A 17842-nucleotide genomic window follows, 5' to 3' on the forward strand; every position below is an offset into this window, starting at 1 on the left:
GCTAAATGCAGAAAAGATTGGAAGGAAAAAGAACTCAGGTAAGGCGTTTGGTGTTTGGTGGAAGAGGACCCAGCGACAGTGAGAGCGGTGCACTGGCTGAATTTACTAGTCCTGTGAGCTAGAACAAGTTCGTTAATCTCCTCAAGCTTCTTGCTTAAGAACAGAACAGCAACGTAACAAGTACCATTTGTTAAACTCCTCCTATAAACCAGACAAGTGCCATGCGTAATTTTAAACAAAGAACACACGGATCCCACATCTGTCCGCTTGTCCCCTTCTTCACTGCTACCACTGCAGTCCAAACCACCATCCATCGTCCCTGTCCCAGGGGGACAGTCATCTCTAACGGGTCTCCTTGCGTCTACTCTTGCTCCTCTGCAATGCATTTCCCATGAAGCATCCAGACTGATTCTTTTCAAAATGCAAGCTGAATCACATGACTAGATCAAACTCTTCAAAGGCTTTTCCTTGAAAATTCAAACTTCTTCAAGCTATTTCATGTGGCTTCTGACCTCACCACCGAGGACCCTTCTCTTTTCTGGGCTCCCAGTACACTAGCCACCTTTTTCCTCCAGCCTCTTTGGGGCCCTATACTTGCATGCTCCTGCCAGCAAGCCTCTTCCCGCCTTTCAGGTGTCAGCTTAAAACCTCCACTTCACTGAGAGATTCCCCAACCCCCAGTCTACATCATCGCTCCGCACCCTGTTCCCTTGCTTCTACCCTTCAAATAATCACCCTTTAGCACAACGGCCTGTTTCATTCTTTTACTTAGGGCTCACCGCTCACCGTACGTGAAATTATCTTGGTTGTTTATTTGATTGCTTGTCTCTTCCTCCGCTGAAATATAAATTTTATGAGCCAGGGAGAGTTGAGCACATAGTAGTTACTTAATAAAGATTTGCTGATAAGCTGCTCTAGAAAAAATAATAGGACAAATAATAGGACACGCGAGGTCTTTGCAAATCAATTTAAGTTTCTTGCTTTTGTTTCTATCTATTTAATGCGATAGTAACTTTATTTAATGCTTGTTTTGTTTTTAAGAATATTTAAAGTCAGAGGTCCGCTGGGTGATTCAGTTGGTTAAGTGTCTGACTCTTGATTTCGGCTCAGGTCGTGATCTCAGGGTCGTGAGACCGAGCCCTGCCTCAGGTTACATGCGTGATGCAGAGTCTGCTTGAGATTCTTTCTCTCTCTCTCTCACCGTCTGCCCCTTCTCCCAGCTCATGTGTGCCATGCTTTCTCTCTCTCTCTCTCTCTCTCTCAGTAAGTAGGGAAATAAAGAAAGAAAGAGGGAAGGAAAGGAAGAAAGAAAGATCAAAAGTCAGATTATTTTTTAATTGCTTTCTTCTAGTTCTCCAAGGTGGTGCTCCAAGGTGGTGCTCATTGGACTACTATTTTTTTAAGGATTTTATTTCTTTATTTGAGAGAGAGAGGGAGAGATTGAGAGAACGAGTGGGGGAGGGGCAGAGGGAGAAGCAGGCTCCCTGCAGAGTAGGGAGCCTGACATGGGACTTGATCCCAGGACCCTGGAATCACTGACTGAGCCACTCAGGTGCCCCTCATTGGACTACTATTAATTACAAGCCTGATTTTCCTAGTTTCTGTCTTTTCTCCTTAATCACAATTATTAGATATATTGTAACATCAATTCTGGACCCTAGGGGCATTAACCTTTTGGGACCAGGCTTCTAATTTAGTATCCATATGTCCTCAGCTAAAAGAAGCAAGTCACATTTTTTTTTGCTCAATTCTTCTTGTTTCGGTAGAAGATTATTTACCTTGTCAAACGTCCAGTGAAAGCTAAGATATAGGAGTTTGTGAATGTACCAAAAAGATAAGAGGACCAGTCATTCAGATGCTGAAAACTCAAAAAAACTTCTTGGTTTTCACTGAAAGGGTGATTATTTTTAATATCAGGGGTCTGTGAATATGGAGAGGTTGTAAATGGAAATATAAATGATTTTTTCACTTTATTCTGAAATTTTTCATCAATAATTCTAATGCATGCATAAAATAAGTCCATCCTAATGTATTTACAAACCTCAACAACCCAAATATTCCTGTTTGTTTCAGTCCCTTGAGAAGCCCATGTTAGTTCATTTGACATGTTAGTAACCATTCATTCATTCATGTATTCATTCAGCAAGTATTTGTTGAGTACTTAATATGCCTGGTGCATTGATTCACAAAACAAAAAACTTTTGCTCTCTTGGAACTCACATTCTAAAACAGTGGTTCTAAAAAATAAATAAATAAAACAGTGGTTCTCGGACTTTGTGATTTCAGGATCCTTTCACACACTTAAAAATTATGGAGTTCCTTATTTATTCATTTTAAATAACAATAATAAACTCATTGCATGTTAACATAAAAAAGATTTTTATAAAAATAACCTAATCTTTAAAAGTAGCGAGAAGAATGGCATTATTTTAACATGTTTGCAAATCTCTGTAATGTCTGACTTAATACGAGAAGCTAGATTCTCATATCTGCTCCTGAATTCTACCTATTTAGAATGAAACAGCCTCTAGAAAATTCCACCGTACACACATAAGAGAAATGAAGATGAAAAAAGAAAATAATAGCTTGGTATTATTCTAAATATGTTTGACCTTGCAGACCTCCTAGAAAGGTCTTGGAACTTTCAGGGATGCCAGGACCACACTTTGAGAACTACTGTTCAAAAGAACTTTTGTTAAATTTGTTTTTGGTAGTAAAACAGGGCCAAATTTAATAAATACCAGTGCAATAATTAGCTGTTTTCCAAAATTACTGTTTTATGTCTCAGAACAGGCTCTTTGAGTCCCTGTTAGACAGTATGTATTGATACTAGTATTGGGGAGAAATTATCACTAAGATAATTTATAAAGGTAAAACAGATGCCCCAAATAATGTACTTCCTTGCAATAATTGAAAATTCTTTTTTTTTAGGTCAGTTTTGTGTTCTTCAGGATCTTGAAGTACTTTACAGGCATTACTTAATTGACTTTCCCACAATGCCAAGGAAATGTTTCCAAATACAGTTTTTGTGCATTTTGCAGATGGTTTAACTGACACGGTAGCAGGGCTTGTCCTGGCTTGAAGAAAAGCTGTGAGTAAACACAAAGAATTATCATCTATTTATTATGACCATAAACACACCACAAATCTTCCTTGACTTGTGATGGGCTTACATCCTAGTAAACGCACCATAAAGCGAAAGTATCGAAAGTCGAAAATGCATTGAAATACACCTAAGCTACCGAACGTCATAGCTTAGCCCAGCCCACCTTAAACATGCCCCGAACCCCTTACACTTGGGCAAATCTTCTAACACAAAGCCTGTATTATAAGAGAGTGTTGAATATCTCATGCAATTTGTTGAATCCTGTACTGAGGGTGAAAAACCGATGGTTGCACAGGTATAGAACGTGTCAGCGCACCGGCTGTTTACCCTCCTGGTCACATGGCTGACTGGGAGCTGTGGCTGCCGCTGCCCAGCACCACCAGAGAGGATCATACTGATTATCACACGCCTGGGAAAAGATCCAAACTCAGAATTCAAAGTATGGTTTCTACTGAATGCGTATGGCTTTCTCACCATTGTAAAGTAAAAAATTGTAAGTTGAATCATGGTAAATTGGGGACCATCTGTGTATATTCTCCAGATTGTTTTAACTCCTCAGGCTCATCAGGAGAATGGATAATGTTATAATCCAAGTTTGTACTCTCAGTGTCTCAACATTACTTGATCTTTTTCTCTCTCTCTCTTCCTTCTTTCTTCCTTCCCCTTCCTTCTCTCTCTCCCTCCTTTCTTCCTTCCTTTTTTTTTTTTACCAAAACAAAACAACCCAAAAAACCAAAACTATGAAACTTCTCAGACACTAAATCTTATCTCAGCTCCATAAAACACCTTGGCTCTCTAGAAGTCGTCATTAAGTGACCTCAAACTCATATCGTCTCCCATCCCCTGATGCTCAGGTCAGTCACAATTTAAACCTTTTCACTCCTTTGTTCAAAACCTCCAATGACTTCCCATCTCAATCAAACACAGAACTCTCAAAATGACCCATGAGAAGCCCCCCTAATTTCCTAATAGTATATCCTCCTCCTCTTTATGTGTGTGTACGCTCCAATAAAACTCTGTTTATAGACACTGACATTTTTTTCATGTAATTTACACATACCAGGAAATATTCTTTTGATTTTTTTAACCATTTAAAAGCGCAAAAGCCATTCTTAGCTCCTAGACTGTATAAAAACAGGTGGTGGGCCAGGCTGCAGGCTGTAGGTTGATGACTCTTATCCCAGAGGGCAGATTTCCAGCAAGTTCCTCAAGGCAGATTTCCAGCAAGTCCTACCAGTACAGCCCACAGCAACTTCTCTGCTTTTCAATGAGCCACACCTGCCCTCTCCCACAAGGCCCGGATCTCAGCCCCAGTAGTGGGGTTGAGGGGAAAGTAGAGTGTCCCTTCTTTCCGTGCTCTGTCTCAGCCTAGGGACAGTGCTGCTCTTTATCATCCGCTCTTCCTATTGTCTCTAAAGTTCTCGTCACTCTCTACTGGCTGTATGAATTTCTGTTGCTGCATCACATTACCACAGACTGAGCATCTTAAGATAATAAACATTTATGATCTCAGTTTCCATGGTCAAGAGTCTAGGCAGAGCATAACTGGGTCCTTCTCCCAGGGTCTCGGGACTGCAATGAAGATGTCAGCCGGCGCTGTGATCTCATCTGGAGCTGGGGTCCTCTTCCAAGCTCACCGGTTGTTGGCAGAATACAGTTCTTGTGGCTGTGGGAGGGAGGCCCTCCGCTAAGCGGCCAGGACCCTTTCCACAACAGGGCAGTTTGCTTCCAGGCTCACAGGAGAGCACATCTGCAACATCTGCTTCTGGTGGCACTCTTACCTTTAGGCACTCTTTTGTAATTTCCCTTTTAATTCAGTCAAGTGATTAGGGATCTTAATTACACCTGCTCCTCCCCCTCTTTTGATGCCACACCAGCCTCCTCTTGCTCCCCAGACAGACCGGCACACAGTCACCTCAGGGCTTCTGCAGGTGTGTTCCTCCTACCTGGAAGGCTCCTCTCCTCACGTAACCACAGGATTCACTCTCACTCCCTGCAGCTCTTTGCTGAAATGCTTCTTTCTCCATGAGGTCCCTGACCACCTTATTTAAAATCGCAACTTCCACTCCAGAACTCTCTTTCCTTTATCTGCGTTGCTTTTCTCCACAGATCACCATCTGTCACACAATATGTTTGACTTATTTATTTGTTCACGGTCTGTCTTCCCTCCAACTAGAAACTAAGCTATACGTGAGCTAAGATTGGTATCTGTTCTATTCACTGGTGAATTCCCATCACCAGAACACATAGTACACACTCAAAAAATATTCATTGAATAAACAAATACAGAAATCCTAAAATGAACTTTGATATGTGTCAGAATGATAAGAATGTGGCCAACCCAAGAAGATATACTAAAATATAATTAATACGTACTTCCAAAAAACCATCCTGAAAACCAACTATTACATCGATAAAGAAGGACAAATGGATGCTCCACTCAATTGTTTTTTTCTGGTTTCAGAATGTGATACAGCTTTGTATTTTTAAAAAGTTAATGGTAGGATGACCCAAAAGAGTTCTGTTAATAGATAAAATTGTGAGCAGAGGGCAAGTTCTCCTCATGATTACATATTTTATGTATTTCTTGTTTTTTCCTTATGGTTTAGGATACCCGTTAGCCTGAAATCAGTTTTATGAAAATGAATAAAACAAAACAAACCCTCAATAACCAATCTAGTTTTTTAAATGAAAATTTGTTGTTATTACATGTACTTGTATTGGGGCGCCTGTGTGGCTCAGTCAGCTAAGTGTCCACCGTCAGCTCAGGTCATGATCCCAGGGTCCTGATCTGCCTTTCGATCTCCCGGCTTGTGCACTCTCCCTCTCTCTCTCTTGCAAAAAGAGATAAATGAATGTTTAAAAAAATAAATGAACTTGTATCTAAAATTAAAGAGTAAATTCTGTGCAATTGTATGTAATTGTTGAGAGAGTTTGAAAAATCTAAGTTCAGAAAACAAAGGTAAGAAGGAAAGAAGGAAAGGTCTTCGTCTAATTAAGACTGGGAATACACACATGTGTGGACGGTGGGGAAGTACGTTGTGTGTGTGTGTGTGTGTGTGTGCGTGCACGCGCGCACTTTACCGACACTGAGTAATACCTGATGGTGACAGGATCATCGAGGCTGCGGGCTCTCAACTAAGCAAGCTGTTGAGATGTATTTAGTGGCGAGGATATCCACAAATCATTTCTAACAAATGTTAAAGTCTTTCATACTTGAATTGACTTTAAAATTTTTAATTCATGCTCAGGTTTAACCCTAGCACATGCTTCCCAAAATGAAGCGAGTGTTCGTATGCTTTCTTGAGTAGGATCTGCACCTAGTTCCCATGGGAGTACATGATGACTGTGATTAGCTCCAATCATTTGTGCCTCAGATGGAAAAGATTGAGAATCCATTGGTCTGGTTCTTTTTCTAAGGAAAATCAGGAATCCTACAAAATAAAGCAAAAGAAGAAAGAAAAACTCTGATGCCATTATCAATAGACTCTTGGGCCATCTTTCTCAAATATTTCTAGAACAGAACGCTTGAAAACCATTCATCACAAGCTCACTTTCAGATAGTCAGAGGCAGGCTGCTGCAATGCGTGTAATGACACATGGTGAGATGTGAGTTTTAAAATCTTGACATGTACAATGTTACGCCCTGAGACATTAACCTATAAAACTCAACATCCTAAAGTAGATTGCTTTTGGTTTTCTCTCAAATCTACCAATTCTCAGAGCATCTGAGAAGAAGAAGAAAAAAAAGCATTACTTTGTAAAAAAAAAAAAAAATGAGACTGATTAGGTTTCAGTAACATCTCTACCCAAAATAGTAAACAATGTGTGGAATGGTTATTATTTTTCCTTATGTGCTGTTGAAGAAACAAGCTGTTACGGAATTTTGCATTTTGTATGCAATCCCATTGCTATAAATTAAAGAAAGATGTGTAGTATTGCTGTGGTACTGACTTACCATAAAGAGCTGTAATAAATAAATAATGGAGATGGGTATAAATGCAAGACACTAACACAAATACTGAACAGGAACACTGTAAAGTATATGTAGTTTTACACTGACCATAATGCACATTATCTCTCACCTGGAGTTCTGCACTGGGCTCCTAACTGCCCCCACTGACTCTTCAAATCCACTTCATACACTATTTTCAGATGAATCCTCTTGAAGCACAACACTGACATCCCACCACCACCACCCACCAACCCCGCCTCGACCTTGTTTAGAAATCATAAAGGCCTACAGTCTAAATACCCACAGGATAAAGTTCAGATCAGGATCTACTTTTCCAGCCTCATTTCCCATGAATATTCCTCCCTTGGTGTTCACTTGAAGCTAAACGAATCCCTCCTTACCCTGCCACTAAGACTTTGTCCGCTGTCTGTAATGTAATTCTTACTTCCAAGTCTGCATCTTCCCCAACCCTCATGCATTTGCAAGACTTGTTCTCTTAACGGGGGGGGGGGGGGGGGGGGGGGGCAGAGCTCCAGGTGTCAGACCTGGTCCTTGGGTTTTAGGGGGAAGTGACTACTCTCAAAAAGTGCAACCCTTTAACTGCTCTTTTCATAACGTTCTCGTCAATGTATTTCCATTGTAGCTTTAAAAACTATCGAGACAACGTAATACCTGAAAAACAGCTTAAAAGTCCCCTTTTAAGAGATATGTTGGGGAGCAGTCCCTCCCTTCACTCCCAACTAGGTAGCGTCTGACTTGGAGGCTCTGCTCCAATGACGATGTCTCGTGAAGGCTGGTGTCTGATTCTCTCAGCCCGGGAGAAATTTTCCACTCTTCTTACCTCTCATTGTACTTCGCCCACTTCTCTTGTTCAACAATACTCATTCCAGTATCTGTGAACCTTCTAAGTGTCTGATGCCAAAACTTTAAGGTAAGAGCAAGTCTACTGCTATGCATGTAACCCTTTAAACTTCTCTTGTTTTGTTGTGTTGGGAGGGGTCTTGTCAGGGCACACCCAGGCACCCGGGAAAGACCTATGGTCTCAACAGGCAAATCCATGGAGAACAGAACCTGATTCCAGAACACAGCAATGCTGGGGACCCTCCAGGCTCAGAAGGAGCTCTAGCGTTCTGCTCGGCTTCCGCTCAAGGAGCGCATCATCACTTGCTCCTTATTCTGATTTTCTGCTATCACAGTGACGTAAGCATCTATCTCTACTTCTTCGACTTCAGCCACATTACCAACAAACTTACTCTTCTCTGCCTGTCTCACATTCAAACTTCCGGAAGGTGAACTTAATCATGGGGCCAATGAGGCACTCGGCAATTTTGGACTCCTGTCTTGGGCAGAGCTTATGCTCCAGACCATTTCTGGATTTGGGTGTTGGTCTCAGATCGAATCTTTTAAGGCTTGGGACGCATAACGTATACAAAAAGTAATGGTTTCAAGCTATTTTTCTTTGAAGGTGCGTACGAATATATCAGACAATCAAGGTTTCATATCAGACCTACCTTTATAATAGCTGTTTGTATGATATTTCAGGTCCACTCCTTATTGTAAGCCCCTTGAAGACGTAACTGTATTCCATTCATCTTTGCATCGTCTACAGCAAGTAGCTTAGTACCTGGCATGGAGTAGATCCTCAATAAAAATACATTAATATATGCCAAGATTACACCCTGAGTAAAATCCTATGTCTCCTTACAAAGTGCTGAAAAGTGCAATCTGGCTTTGGTTATTCTCTAAGATGGTAATGTACTACCCCAGTTCTCAGCAGCAATCACACCAACACAGTTGCTCTGTTTTTTACATAGTTCTAGCCAGAGGGGTGCAAAGCTAAAGGTGGGGGTCATTTGTCAGTTTGCTTTTTACTCCACTGTGGAATATGTTAGAAACAGTTTTATGAGACTTCACTAGAGCCCAGGGCCCCTACATACATAAGAAATGCTAAACTAATTGCCAATTGATGGTTTAAATGTGGTAGAAAAGAATTTTAGGGGTGGAGCAAGAATGTGAAACAAAGATCCCATAACCACATTTCCAGTCCAGCGATTTGGCAGCCATCCAGAAGGGCCACATTATGCTATAGATAACATTCTGAAAACAGAAATTTACTAGCGAATTTTCTGGGTTTTTTATTTTCCCCAAGAAATTTGTTGTCTCTCCTTTGTATCTTTTGGATTGTATTTCTAGGTAGCAGTCCTATGTTCACATAAAGGAAAACGTTTTTGGTTTTTGTCTTTAATACCACTCTCCTGGAAGCTTTTTATCACTAGATTCTTTCTCATATCCACTTTGCAAGATTTCTTTATTTCTCTAATGCAAATGATCAATAACTGTACTTTGTCATATATATTTTTGATACGCTCATATTTCTTTTAGTAATGACCCTTTCCTGAAAAGAATACCAATAAAGATAAGTCCATAAAAAATGTAAAATGATGTTTATATAAAATCTCATTTTACTTTCAAATCACTTATCAAATATGAATGCTTTCACCGCAAAAGAGAATGATTTCTTTGCTTTTCCTGCATGGTTTCCTCAGTGTTTGAAAAGAGAAAAACAAAATCATTTTGTTAGACATTTAGTTTGAACATTTTTCATTAGAAGCATTGCTTCTTGAACTGAAAAAATGAGAGGAATGAATGTTACATGCATAGTAAGAAAAATTTTATGGATCTGTGAAACAGCACCAGCCCTGTTTAGAGAATAATTCTAGTCTAAGGCATTACCAAGTTAATGAAATGAATATTTTGCCTGTCTACTGGAAAAATAAAACAGGATGAATTCTTTAGACCACTCTTTTTCAATTTATTATCCATCAGTTTTAACCTCTTGAGTTGACTTGTGAAATTATACATGTAGTTTCTATATTAAATGTTACCCAGGAAATGCGGGCTTTTGTGGCCTTAGCTCTTCAGTATTATACATTATGTATGACCACCACCAGCCTCAATTTCTATTCAGCAAGTCTTTGTTGCAAGGCATCCACACCATTAACAGAGATAAACATATTTACCCCAAAGTTTACACACCACTCTGCATTTTCCATAATGAAAACGTTAATAGTCCAAATGGCATTCTATTTTACCACTAAATGCTCTTGTTGTCTATTATTTGCAAATTAAGCTATGTCACTCATGTGCATAAAACTAATATCATCAACATACAGAGAGCCCTTGAAGAATCTCAATATAATAAGCCATCTGTGCCTTGCTCCTGTAGGAATCTGCGGAAGCCAACAATATGTTTAGAGTCAGAGGTAGTCTTGTAGTTGAAAATTTCTGCTAGAAAATCCTTTTCTGGGCTTACTTGGGAACAAGGACCCATAAAGTCATGTTCAACAGCATATTTTCCTTTCATTTTAGGAGATAATTTTCCTTCCTAAAGGAATACTATCTTCTTTCTAAGTCTCAGGCGAGAGATTTTCCAGGTAGAACACAAATTATTTTATGATAGCATACAGTCAAAGCGCAGCTGGCAATGGAGCCTGACCCTCAAATTGCTCACTCGCATGCTCAGATTAGAATGATGTGGTGAAAGGCTTTGGTAGCTTTACTTTTAACTTCTAGTTTGTTCTGTGATGGGAGAATTTCCCTTTAAGTATTTGGCGCAGTTTTTAGAAACTAGGGCCCCCTCGTTTTTCAGTAACCCGCAGACTGCCTCCTTCTGGTTTTGCTGTTCCTAGGGTACTCCGCTGTTATTTTTCCTCTTCTCCTTCTCTACTCATTTTAATATTTGATCAGAAAGAACAATGCCTACTCAGTGAGAAAAAGGAAGGTTATATTAAAATTATTTACAGGAACTTATATTTGGTGGGGCGCCTGGGTGGCTCAGTTGGTTAAGTGTCTGTCTTTAGCTCAGGTCATGATCCCAGGGTCCTGGCATCAAGCCCTGCATCAGGCTCCTTGCTCAGCAGGGAGCCTGCTTCTCTTTCTCCCTCTGCCTGCTGCTCCCCCTGCTTGTGCTCCCTCTCCCTCTCTCTCTGTAAAATAAATAAATAAAATCTTTAAAAAAATTTATATTTGGATTCTAATGATACACAAATGGAAATAGGCATTAAAGGTACACCCAGCCATGAAGAAAAACTAAAGTTACAGCTACACACTAGTGAGAAACTGAGAATAAAAAGTTTGAAGCTTTAATATTTTGTTTCTTGAGCAGAACCGTTTGGCCAAGAGATAAAACCGTTTGATTTAGCACCCTCCAGTCTTCCTACACCGCCTTGGCAAACCGGAAGACCAAATTCTCAAATCCGCTCTAGGCTGGATGTGGTGCCTTTACTATACATGGCGCGGCGGGAACACGTATTACTGTGCAGTCTTTGTCTCTTTTACTAGAATGCGAGTCCATTCAGGCGTCCAGCAAATATTAATCAAATGTCTACTATGTGCCGGCCGCTCTTTCGGGTACTGGGAAGACAGCAGTGAAAACCCAAATAAAACGAAACCAGCAAGGCAACACAGAACTCCCTGCCCTCATGTCACATACAGGCAAAGAGGTTCGGTGTTGTGTCGCCTTTCTCAGACCTACTTGCCTATGTGTTTTCTGTGCTTCAGTGTCTCTTATCCCCTCAATGCCTTTACTCCCTGTCCCTGTTCCAACTCAGCCTTGCTCAGGGTCTGGTGTTCCATAGATATTTGTTGAATTGAATAATTGTTTCTCTGTGTTCCATGGAGACATAGCCTGTGGCACTCCTAAAGTTAGAGAAACAGCAGCACATTCTTGTGCGGCCCACTGGCAGGTAGTGTGGGACCCGCAGAAAGAGAAAGTTTTGCGGTGGTGACTCAGGCATGCCGAACAGAAGGAGAGGCACAGGGTCACAGAGGCATGGCCTGCACTTCTGCAAGTGGACTCAGGATACGGGCTGAGGAGATATGGGGGTGGGTAGGGACAGAGAAAAGTAATCTAAGAGGTACGAGGAAACTCCCTTTCATCACCTAAGAGCAGAAGCCTTCAAGAGCAGGGCAGAAGCCCATGAGCTGGTTGTAACTGGGTAGGTCACCCTGAGCTGCTTTTTTCCTTGAATTGATGAAAACTTTTCTGTGCTGCTAGGGTTACATTTTCTGACTGGGAATAAAGAGAAAGGGAGAATGCAGGTGGAGGTGGACAATAGATGATGAGGTCCTCCAAAAAATTGGGGGTAATGGTCTATTCTAAAGATAAATCAGAAGATGGATGGGGTGAGGAAGCCGTGTAGTGGGGCACAGGCTATGATTAAGGTACGAGATGGCTTACAGGCCCTTAGGGGAATCCTGCAAAGGGCCTTGGACCTGTGGACTCTGGGAGTTACCAGCTCTAGTATCCAGTTGTAAACTGCTTTCGTATTGTTGTTCTCTCCTGTTAACCTTAGCCTTCAGTAAAGCCTTGTTCAATGTTTAAAAACCAGTAAGATAGTTGGGGCGCCTGGGTGGCACAGTGGTTAAGCGTCTGCCTTCAGCTCAGGGTGTGATCCTGGCGATCTGGGATCGAGCCCCACATCGGGCTCTTCCGCTATGAGCCTGCTTCTTCCTCTCCCACTACCCCTGCTTGTGTTCCCTCTCTCGCTGGCTGTCTCTATCTCTATCAAATAAATAAATAAAATCTTAAAAAAAAAAAAACCAGTAAGATAGATATGTAGCATAGGTGTACTAGCAAAAATGTCACAGAGCTGCTAAGACAGGTGATATAGAAGTGGATTTCTTATCACTTATTCCCAATATATTATTAAACGGAAACAGTAGATCATAAAATTGTATGATCCTGTTCCTATAATAAGAAATAAATATCTACATATGTGTTTGGAAGGCTATTCAGCAAACTATTAATGGTGAAAAAGAATGGGTGGTGAAATTAAAAGTTTTAGTTTGTTACTTATAAAATAATAAAACCATACATGACTTCTAAAAATAGTGAAATGCAAAGGGAATTAGGAATAAGAATTACTTTTATAAAGGCTTTGCCGTCTTTACAGCTGCCAATTTGGGGGTTTCTTTTTTTTTTTTTTTAAGATTTTATTTATTTGACAGAGAGAGAGATAGCACAAGCACAAGCAGGGGGAGCTGGAGAGGAGAGGGAGAAGCAGGCTCCCCGCTGAGCCCGGAGCCCAATGTGGGGCTCAATCCTAGGACCTTGGGATCATGACCTGAGCTGAAGGCAGACGCTTAACCAACTGCGCCACCCAGGTGCCCCATATGGGGGTTACTTTACCTGTAACCATACCCCCCAAAGTGATTAGGAAGTGAAATCCCTAAAACACAACATGCCTTACTTATTCAAGCTACACTTGCTTTCTGAGCACCCACTCTGTGCAGGCTCTGCTGAGTTAGACGCTCAGCGTGCAGCAGTGGGCAGGTGGGATGTGGCTCCTAATCTCATGGAACTGCGAACGGAAGAGCAGAACCGTGCTAACGGTTTGCCAGCGTCTCTTCCCTAACGGAGTAGCCCGAGGCCTGGCTTTGCCATCTGGCAGAAGTGGGCTCAGCTGTCTTGCCTAGAAAGCTGCTGAGTGAAAAACTCAGTCACTGTTATCCAGGCCTCCCATCATCCACTGGTGTGCAGTCATCACCCCATCTTCTAGAATCATGCTCCCTGGCCTTCCTTGCCTAGACACCAGTAGGCGCTTTTTAGCTGTCACAATCCCCTTTATTAGCGCTCCTCCCCCACTAAGGGTAACTGTGCAGTAACATACTTTCTCCTTATCACCTTCCCTAAAAAGGCGTTTATTTACTTAATGGAGCAATTTTTCAAGTGGCGCAGGTTAGACAGCATGGCCAGTGAATGTATGTGTGTGCAAGAGCTATCGTGGTGAGACTGGGGGTGCATCCCAACACCCCTTAGATTGCGTTCCCATCAAAAAGCTAGTTCTGCCCCTAACGTACTACATCCCCGTACAGCTTTCAGATTGAAGACCTTAATGCAAACAATGCCTGATGACGTATGTTCGATTAATTAGTAGTATCTACTCATTGCATTTCCCAGAGGCCACCAGAGAAAAAAGGGGGCGTGTATTCGCTCATTTAATGGACATTTATGGTGCATTATTTTATGCCAGGCATTGGATTGAATGGGAAAGATAGAACAATGAATAAGACAAGCAACATTCCTATTCTCACCCAGTTGTGAAACAAAAGACTCCAACACATAATTGTTTCTATCTTATAAATTCCATATGCAAGTGCTAGGAGGGCAGCAAACCGTAGGCTCTTTGCATTGAATTCAATGCAGAACTGGGTTTAATCTCAGGTCCAGTTTTTTTTTCCTCCCGGATTCCATGTTTTAGAAATTTATATTTTTAATCAACATTTTCTTCTGAGGGTTTCCATTTACAAAAAAAAGTTTCTTTTTTATTTTTAAAATAAACTTTATATTTTGGGGCGCCTGGGTGGCTTAGTCCGTTAGGCATTGGGCTCTTGATTTCAGCTCCAGTCATGATCTCAGGGTCCTGGGACTGCCCATTGGGCTTCGGGCTCAGCAGGGAGTCTGCTTGAGATTTTCTCTCTCTCTCCCCCTGTCCCTCCCCACTGCTCTCTCTCTCTCTCAAATAAATCAATCTGTAAAAAAATAAAATGAACTTTATATTTTATAACAGTTTTAGATTTACATAAAAATTGTGAAGATAGTTCAGTCCAGCAGCTTTTTTTTTTTTTTAGAGAGGGGGGAGAGAGAGAGAGAGAACCCACATGGGGGGGAGGGGCAGAGAGAGAGAGACTGATAGACTCCTAAGCAGGCTGCTCACTGAGTGCAGAGCCAACTTGGAGCTGGATCTTGACCCTGAGATCCTGAAATCAGGAGTCAGATGCTTAACCAACTGAGCCATCATTTAAGGCATCCCTTAATTTTGTGAAGTTTTGAGCAGTTGACTTAACCTAATTGAGTCTCAGTTTTCTTATCTGCAAAATGGGGAATATAGGGTGGCTTTCGTAGGTCTGTTGTAACAATTAGAAATGATATTTTTAAAACATCTCACACTTGGTGGGTGTTCAATAAATTCTAGCTCTTATTATTGCCCTCCAGCCACGTGGTTGGGTTCAGCTAAAGGCTAATGTCATTCCTGGACTTACAGGCCAGTCGTTGATGGGCTTTCAGTCTCCGTGTCATCTGTCCAAGGGACACTTGGGCAGTGGCCACATCTCCAGAGTGACCCAAGTACACTCTGTTCAGGGTCAGAGTCATGCCAGTGTTGGAAAAAGAAAAATCTTACTCTAGGAATTCTTGATTATGTAACCATTAAATCATGGCCATCCTCTTAGACAATTGACATACTTATTAGGCTGGAAGAATCTAGAATTACAATGCTTCACCCAACTGAATTCAGCCAGAAATGAGTAAGATCAAATGACTCACTAATGGTGAGAATGGCCAACCAGCCAATTGGAGAAAAAAGAAGATTGAAGAGAGCGTCACCAGTAATGCTTCGGGCTGTGCTGATAAAATGTGCGTGACTAAATCACAATGTGTGTTTTAAAAAATCTATCTTTAGTTGGCTTTTATAAAAACTTTTTTTCAAAGAAAAATACTTAGATTCATTGCCATGGGAAATACTAGTGATTATTTTTATAGCAAACATTTTTTGAGCACTAACAATATGCCAAGCAGCATATTGGGAACCGTACGCAGACTTCCTCACACAATCCTCACCACAGCTCGGTGGGGCAAGCACCGGTACCATATCTACTCTTCAGATGTCGAAAACGACACTGAATTTGATTCCAGAACTTGTGCTTTTAACCCTTAGACATACTGTGTTATAATGCCTCATTCAACAAATAGTTTGAGCACCTGTATTACGCCGGGTTCTGGAAATGATGGGAAACAAACAGAAATGGACTCTAATCTCACACAGTTTACAATGCAGAGGAAAGGCAGTCAATTATGAAGTGATTTCAATAAAGTCTGATGACTATTATAATGGGAGAAAAATAGGGTACCAAGGGAACAGAGTTAAAGTATAATTTTACACCAGTTGAGCTCGCCAGACAGTTCTGAGACTTACTGCATTCCGTAGCAAAATGCGGGCTGTTGATGACATGTCATTTCGTTCACAAACCTACGATTCTTCATCACCTTAGTAGGCCTTTTTCCTTCTGTTCCTCTTTCTCTCTCCAGTCTTCCCTTTTTTCCTTTCCTTTTAACACCTAGATTAAGAGTATGTTTGGTTTTGGGGCGCCCGGGTGGCTTATGTGGTTGAGCAGCCAACTCTTGATTTCTCCTAAGGTCCTGATCGCAGGGTCCTGGGATCGCGCCGCAGGGGGCTCCAAGCTCAGCGGGGAGTCTGCCCGGGGATTCTCCCTCTCCTTCTCCCTCTGCTCTCTGTCTCTCAAATAAATAAAGCTTTTTTTTTTTTTTTAAGGAATATGTTTGGTTTCTTTCCTATTGCCTACTAATTTTCTGGAATTCAATTACTGTCATTTTGTTCATAACTGAAAGAAAGGAGATTTTTCAGAGATTACTTTTTTCTGTGTACAAAGGAAGGAAAAATATTTGGTAAGGTTTGAGTCCAAGCTCCAAGACCCTTTTAAGAAAACATCCATTTCAACTCTTTTTTGAGGAGGCAGTTTCACTGTCCAAAAACACCTCGTAGTTAAAAAACTTACTGAATTTTTAAACATCAATCAATTCCTATAAAACAATACTGAGTTAAGTAAAATGAGTTAGAACTATGTACATTACATTTCCCTTGAGACCATTTGAACGTGGAAAAGAGAAATTCTTTTAGAAAATCATTTTGTTTTTGCCAAGCCGATAATATTTGAAAAATAATTTGAAATATTTTGTGAAACCTCATATCCCAAGAGATTCATCCATCTCTCCCAAATTGTTAGAACATATGTTTTATTTCCACACCTAACTTATCCAATTTGGGCCCTCTCATAGAATTAAAAAAACAAAACAAAACTAAAAAAACCCAAAAAACCTTTAAAGCAGGAGGGGAAAAAAGCTACCAAACTACAAATCCAAACCAACTGTGACCCTTGGATTTGAGTGTTAGCGTGCAGTTTGGCTTTTGCTTCAATGATCACTTTTAAAATAATAGTCACAACATATGGAGCTCCTATTATGTTCCAGGAGCTGTGCAAGTTTTCGATATTCTGTTAATCAGATTCTTTTGGGGTGCAAAGAACGGAGAAATAATCACTTGGCTCAATTTCCATAGGTTTATTAAAAAGGATATGACATAAGAAGCAGGAAAGGTAAGTCAAAGTCTCACTGGCAGGCTTGCGGGAAACTGGATTTTTGTTCCGGTCCATCAGCAGCACCTGAGTAACTGCTCTCTAGTCTCTAGTAGAAGCTACCCTTTGGTGACCTCACAGGAGCTCTTGGCTTCTTGCCATGCACACGATTCAGCTCTTCTGTCTCTGTTTCTGTCTACCTGCTTATTTTTCCAACTACCACTACTGACTACACTCTACTCACTTTCTCTCTGCCTCATGGCTTTGCTTACTCATGGCTTCTGTTTCCTGTCTTCCTTCTTTCCACTTCTGCATTTACCCAGGGCTGGCCCTCCCTGGATGTTTTATACTCAAGCTCTGTAAGAGAGAGGAAAGGGCACCCCTTTTGTGCCAGGCTTCATCACAGGCCATTGGTCTTTCGGTCATGTCAATCCTTGTCGAATGGCAGAGTACATGGCAAAAACACACGATTCACGCACCTTAGGGAACTTCTCACAAAGAATTACTCTGATGCTTTTCAGGAGAGAGAGGAGTGAAACTGGCTACATGCCTTAAGAGGCCTGCACATATGTTATTATTTAACTCTGAAACTAAACAAATGCACAGGTTTTATATAAAGTAGACTCTAT

At 41.1% G+C, this 17842-nt stretch overlaps 1 long non-coding RNA gene across 2 annotated transcripts in view; it reads right to left on the bottom strand.

Annotated features, from left to right (window-relative positions):
- Positions 1-6337: 6337 nt before the first annotated feature.
- LOC123801638 (uncharacterized) overlaps positions 6338-17842 on the bottom strand; it is an 89327-nt gene continuing 77822 nt past the window's right edge. For both annotated transcript variants that reach the window (XR_006782282.2, XR_006782281.2), the window contains 2 exons: positions 8573-8685; positions 6338-6540 (listed from right to left, as the gene is read on the bottom strand). This is a non-coding gene — a long non-coding RNA (uncharacterized LOC123801638). The remainder of the gene's footprint in view (positions 6541-8572; positions 8686-17842) is intronic.

The sequence above is a fragment of the Ursus americanus genome, chromosome 25, assembly GCF_024610735.1.
Source record: "Ursus americanus isolate L20-20 chromosome 25, mUrsAme1.1.p, whole genome shotgun sequence".
Taxonomy (NCBI): Eukaryota; Metazoa; Chordata; class Mammalia; order Carnivora; family Ursidae; genus Ursus; species Ursus americanus.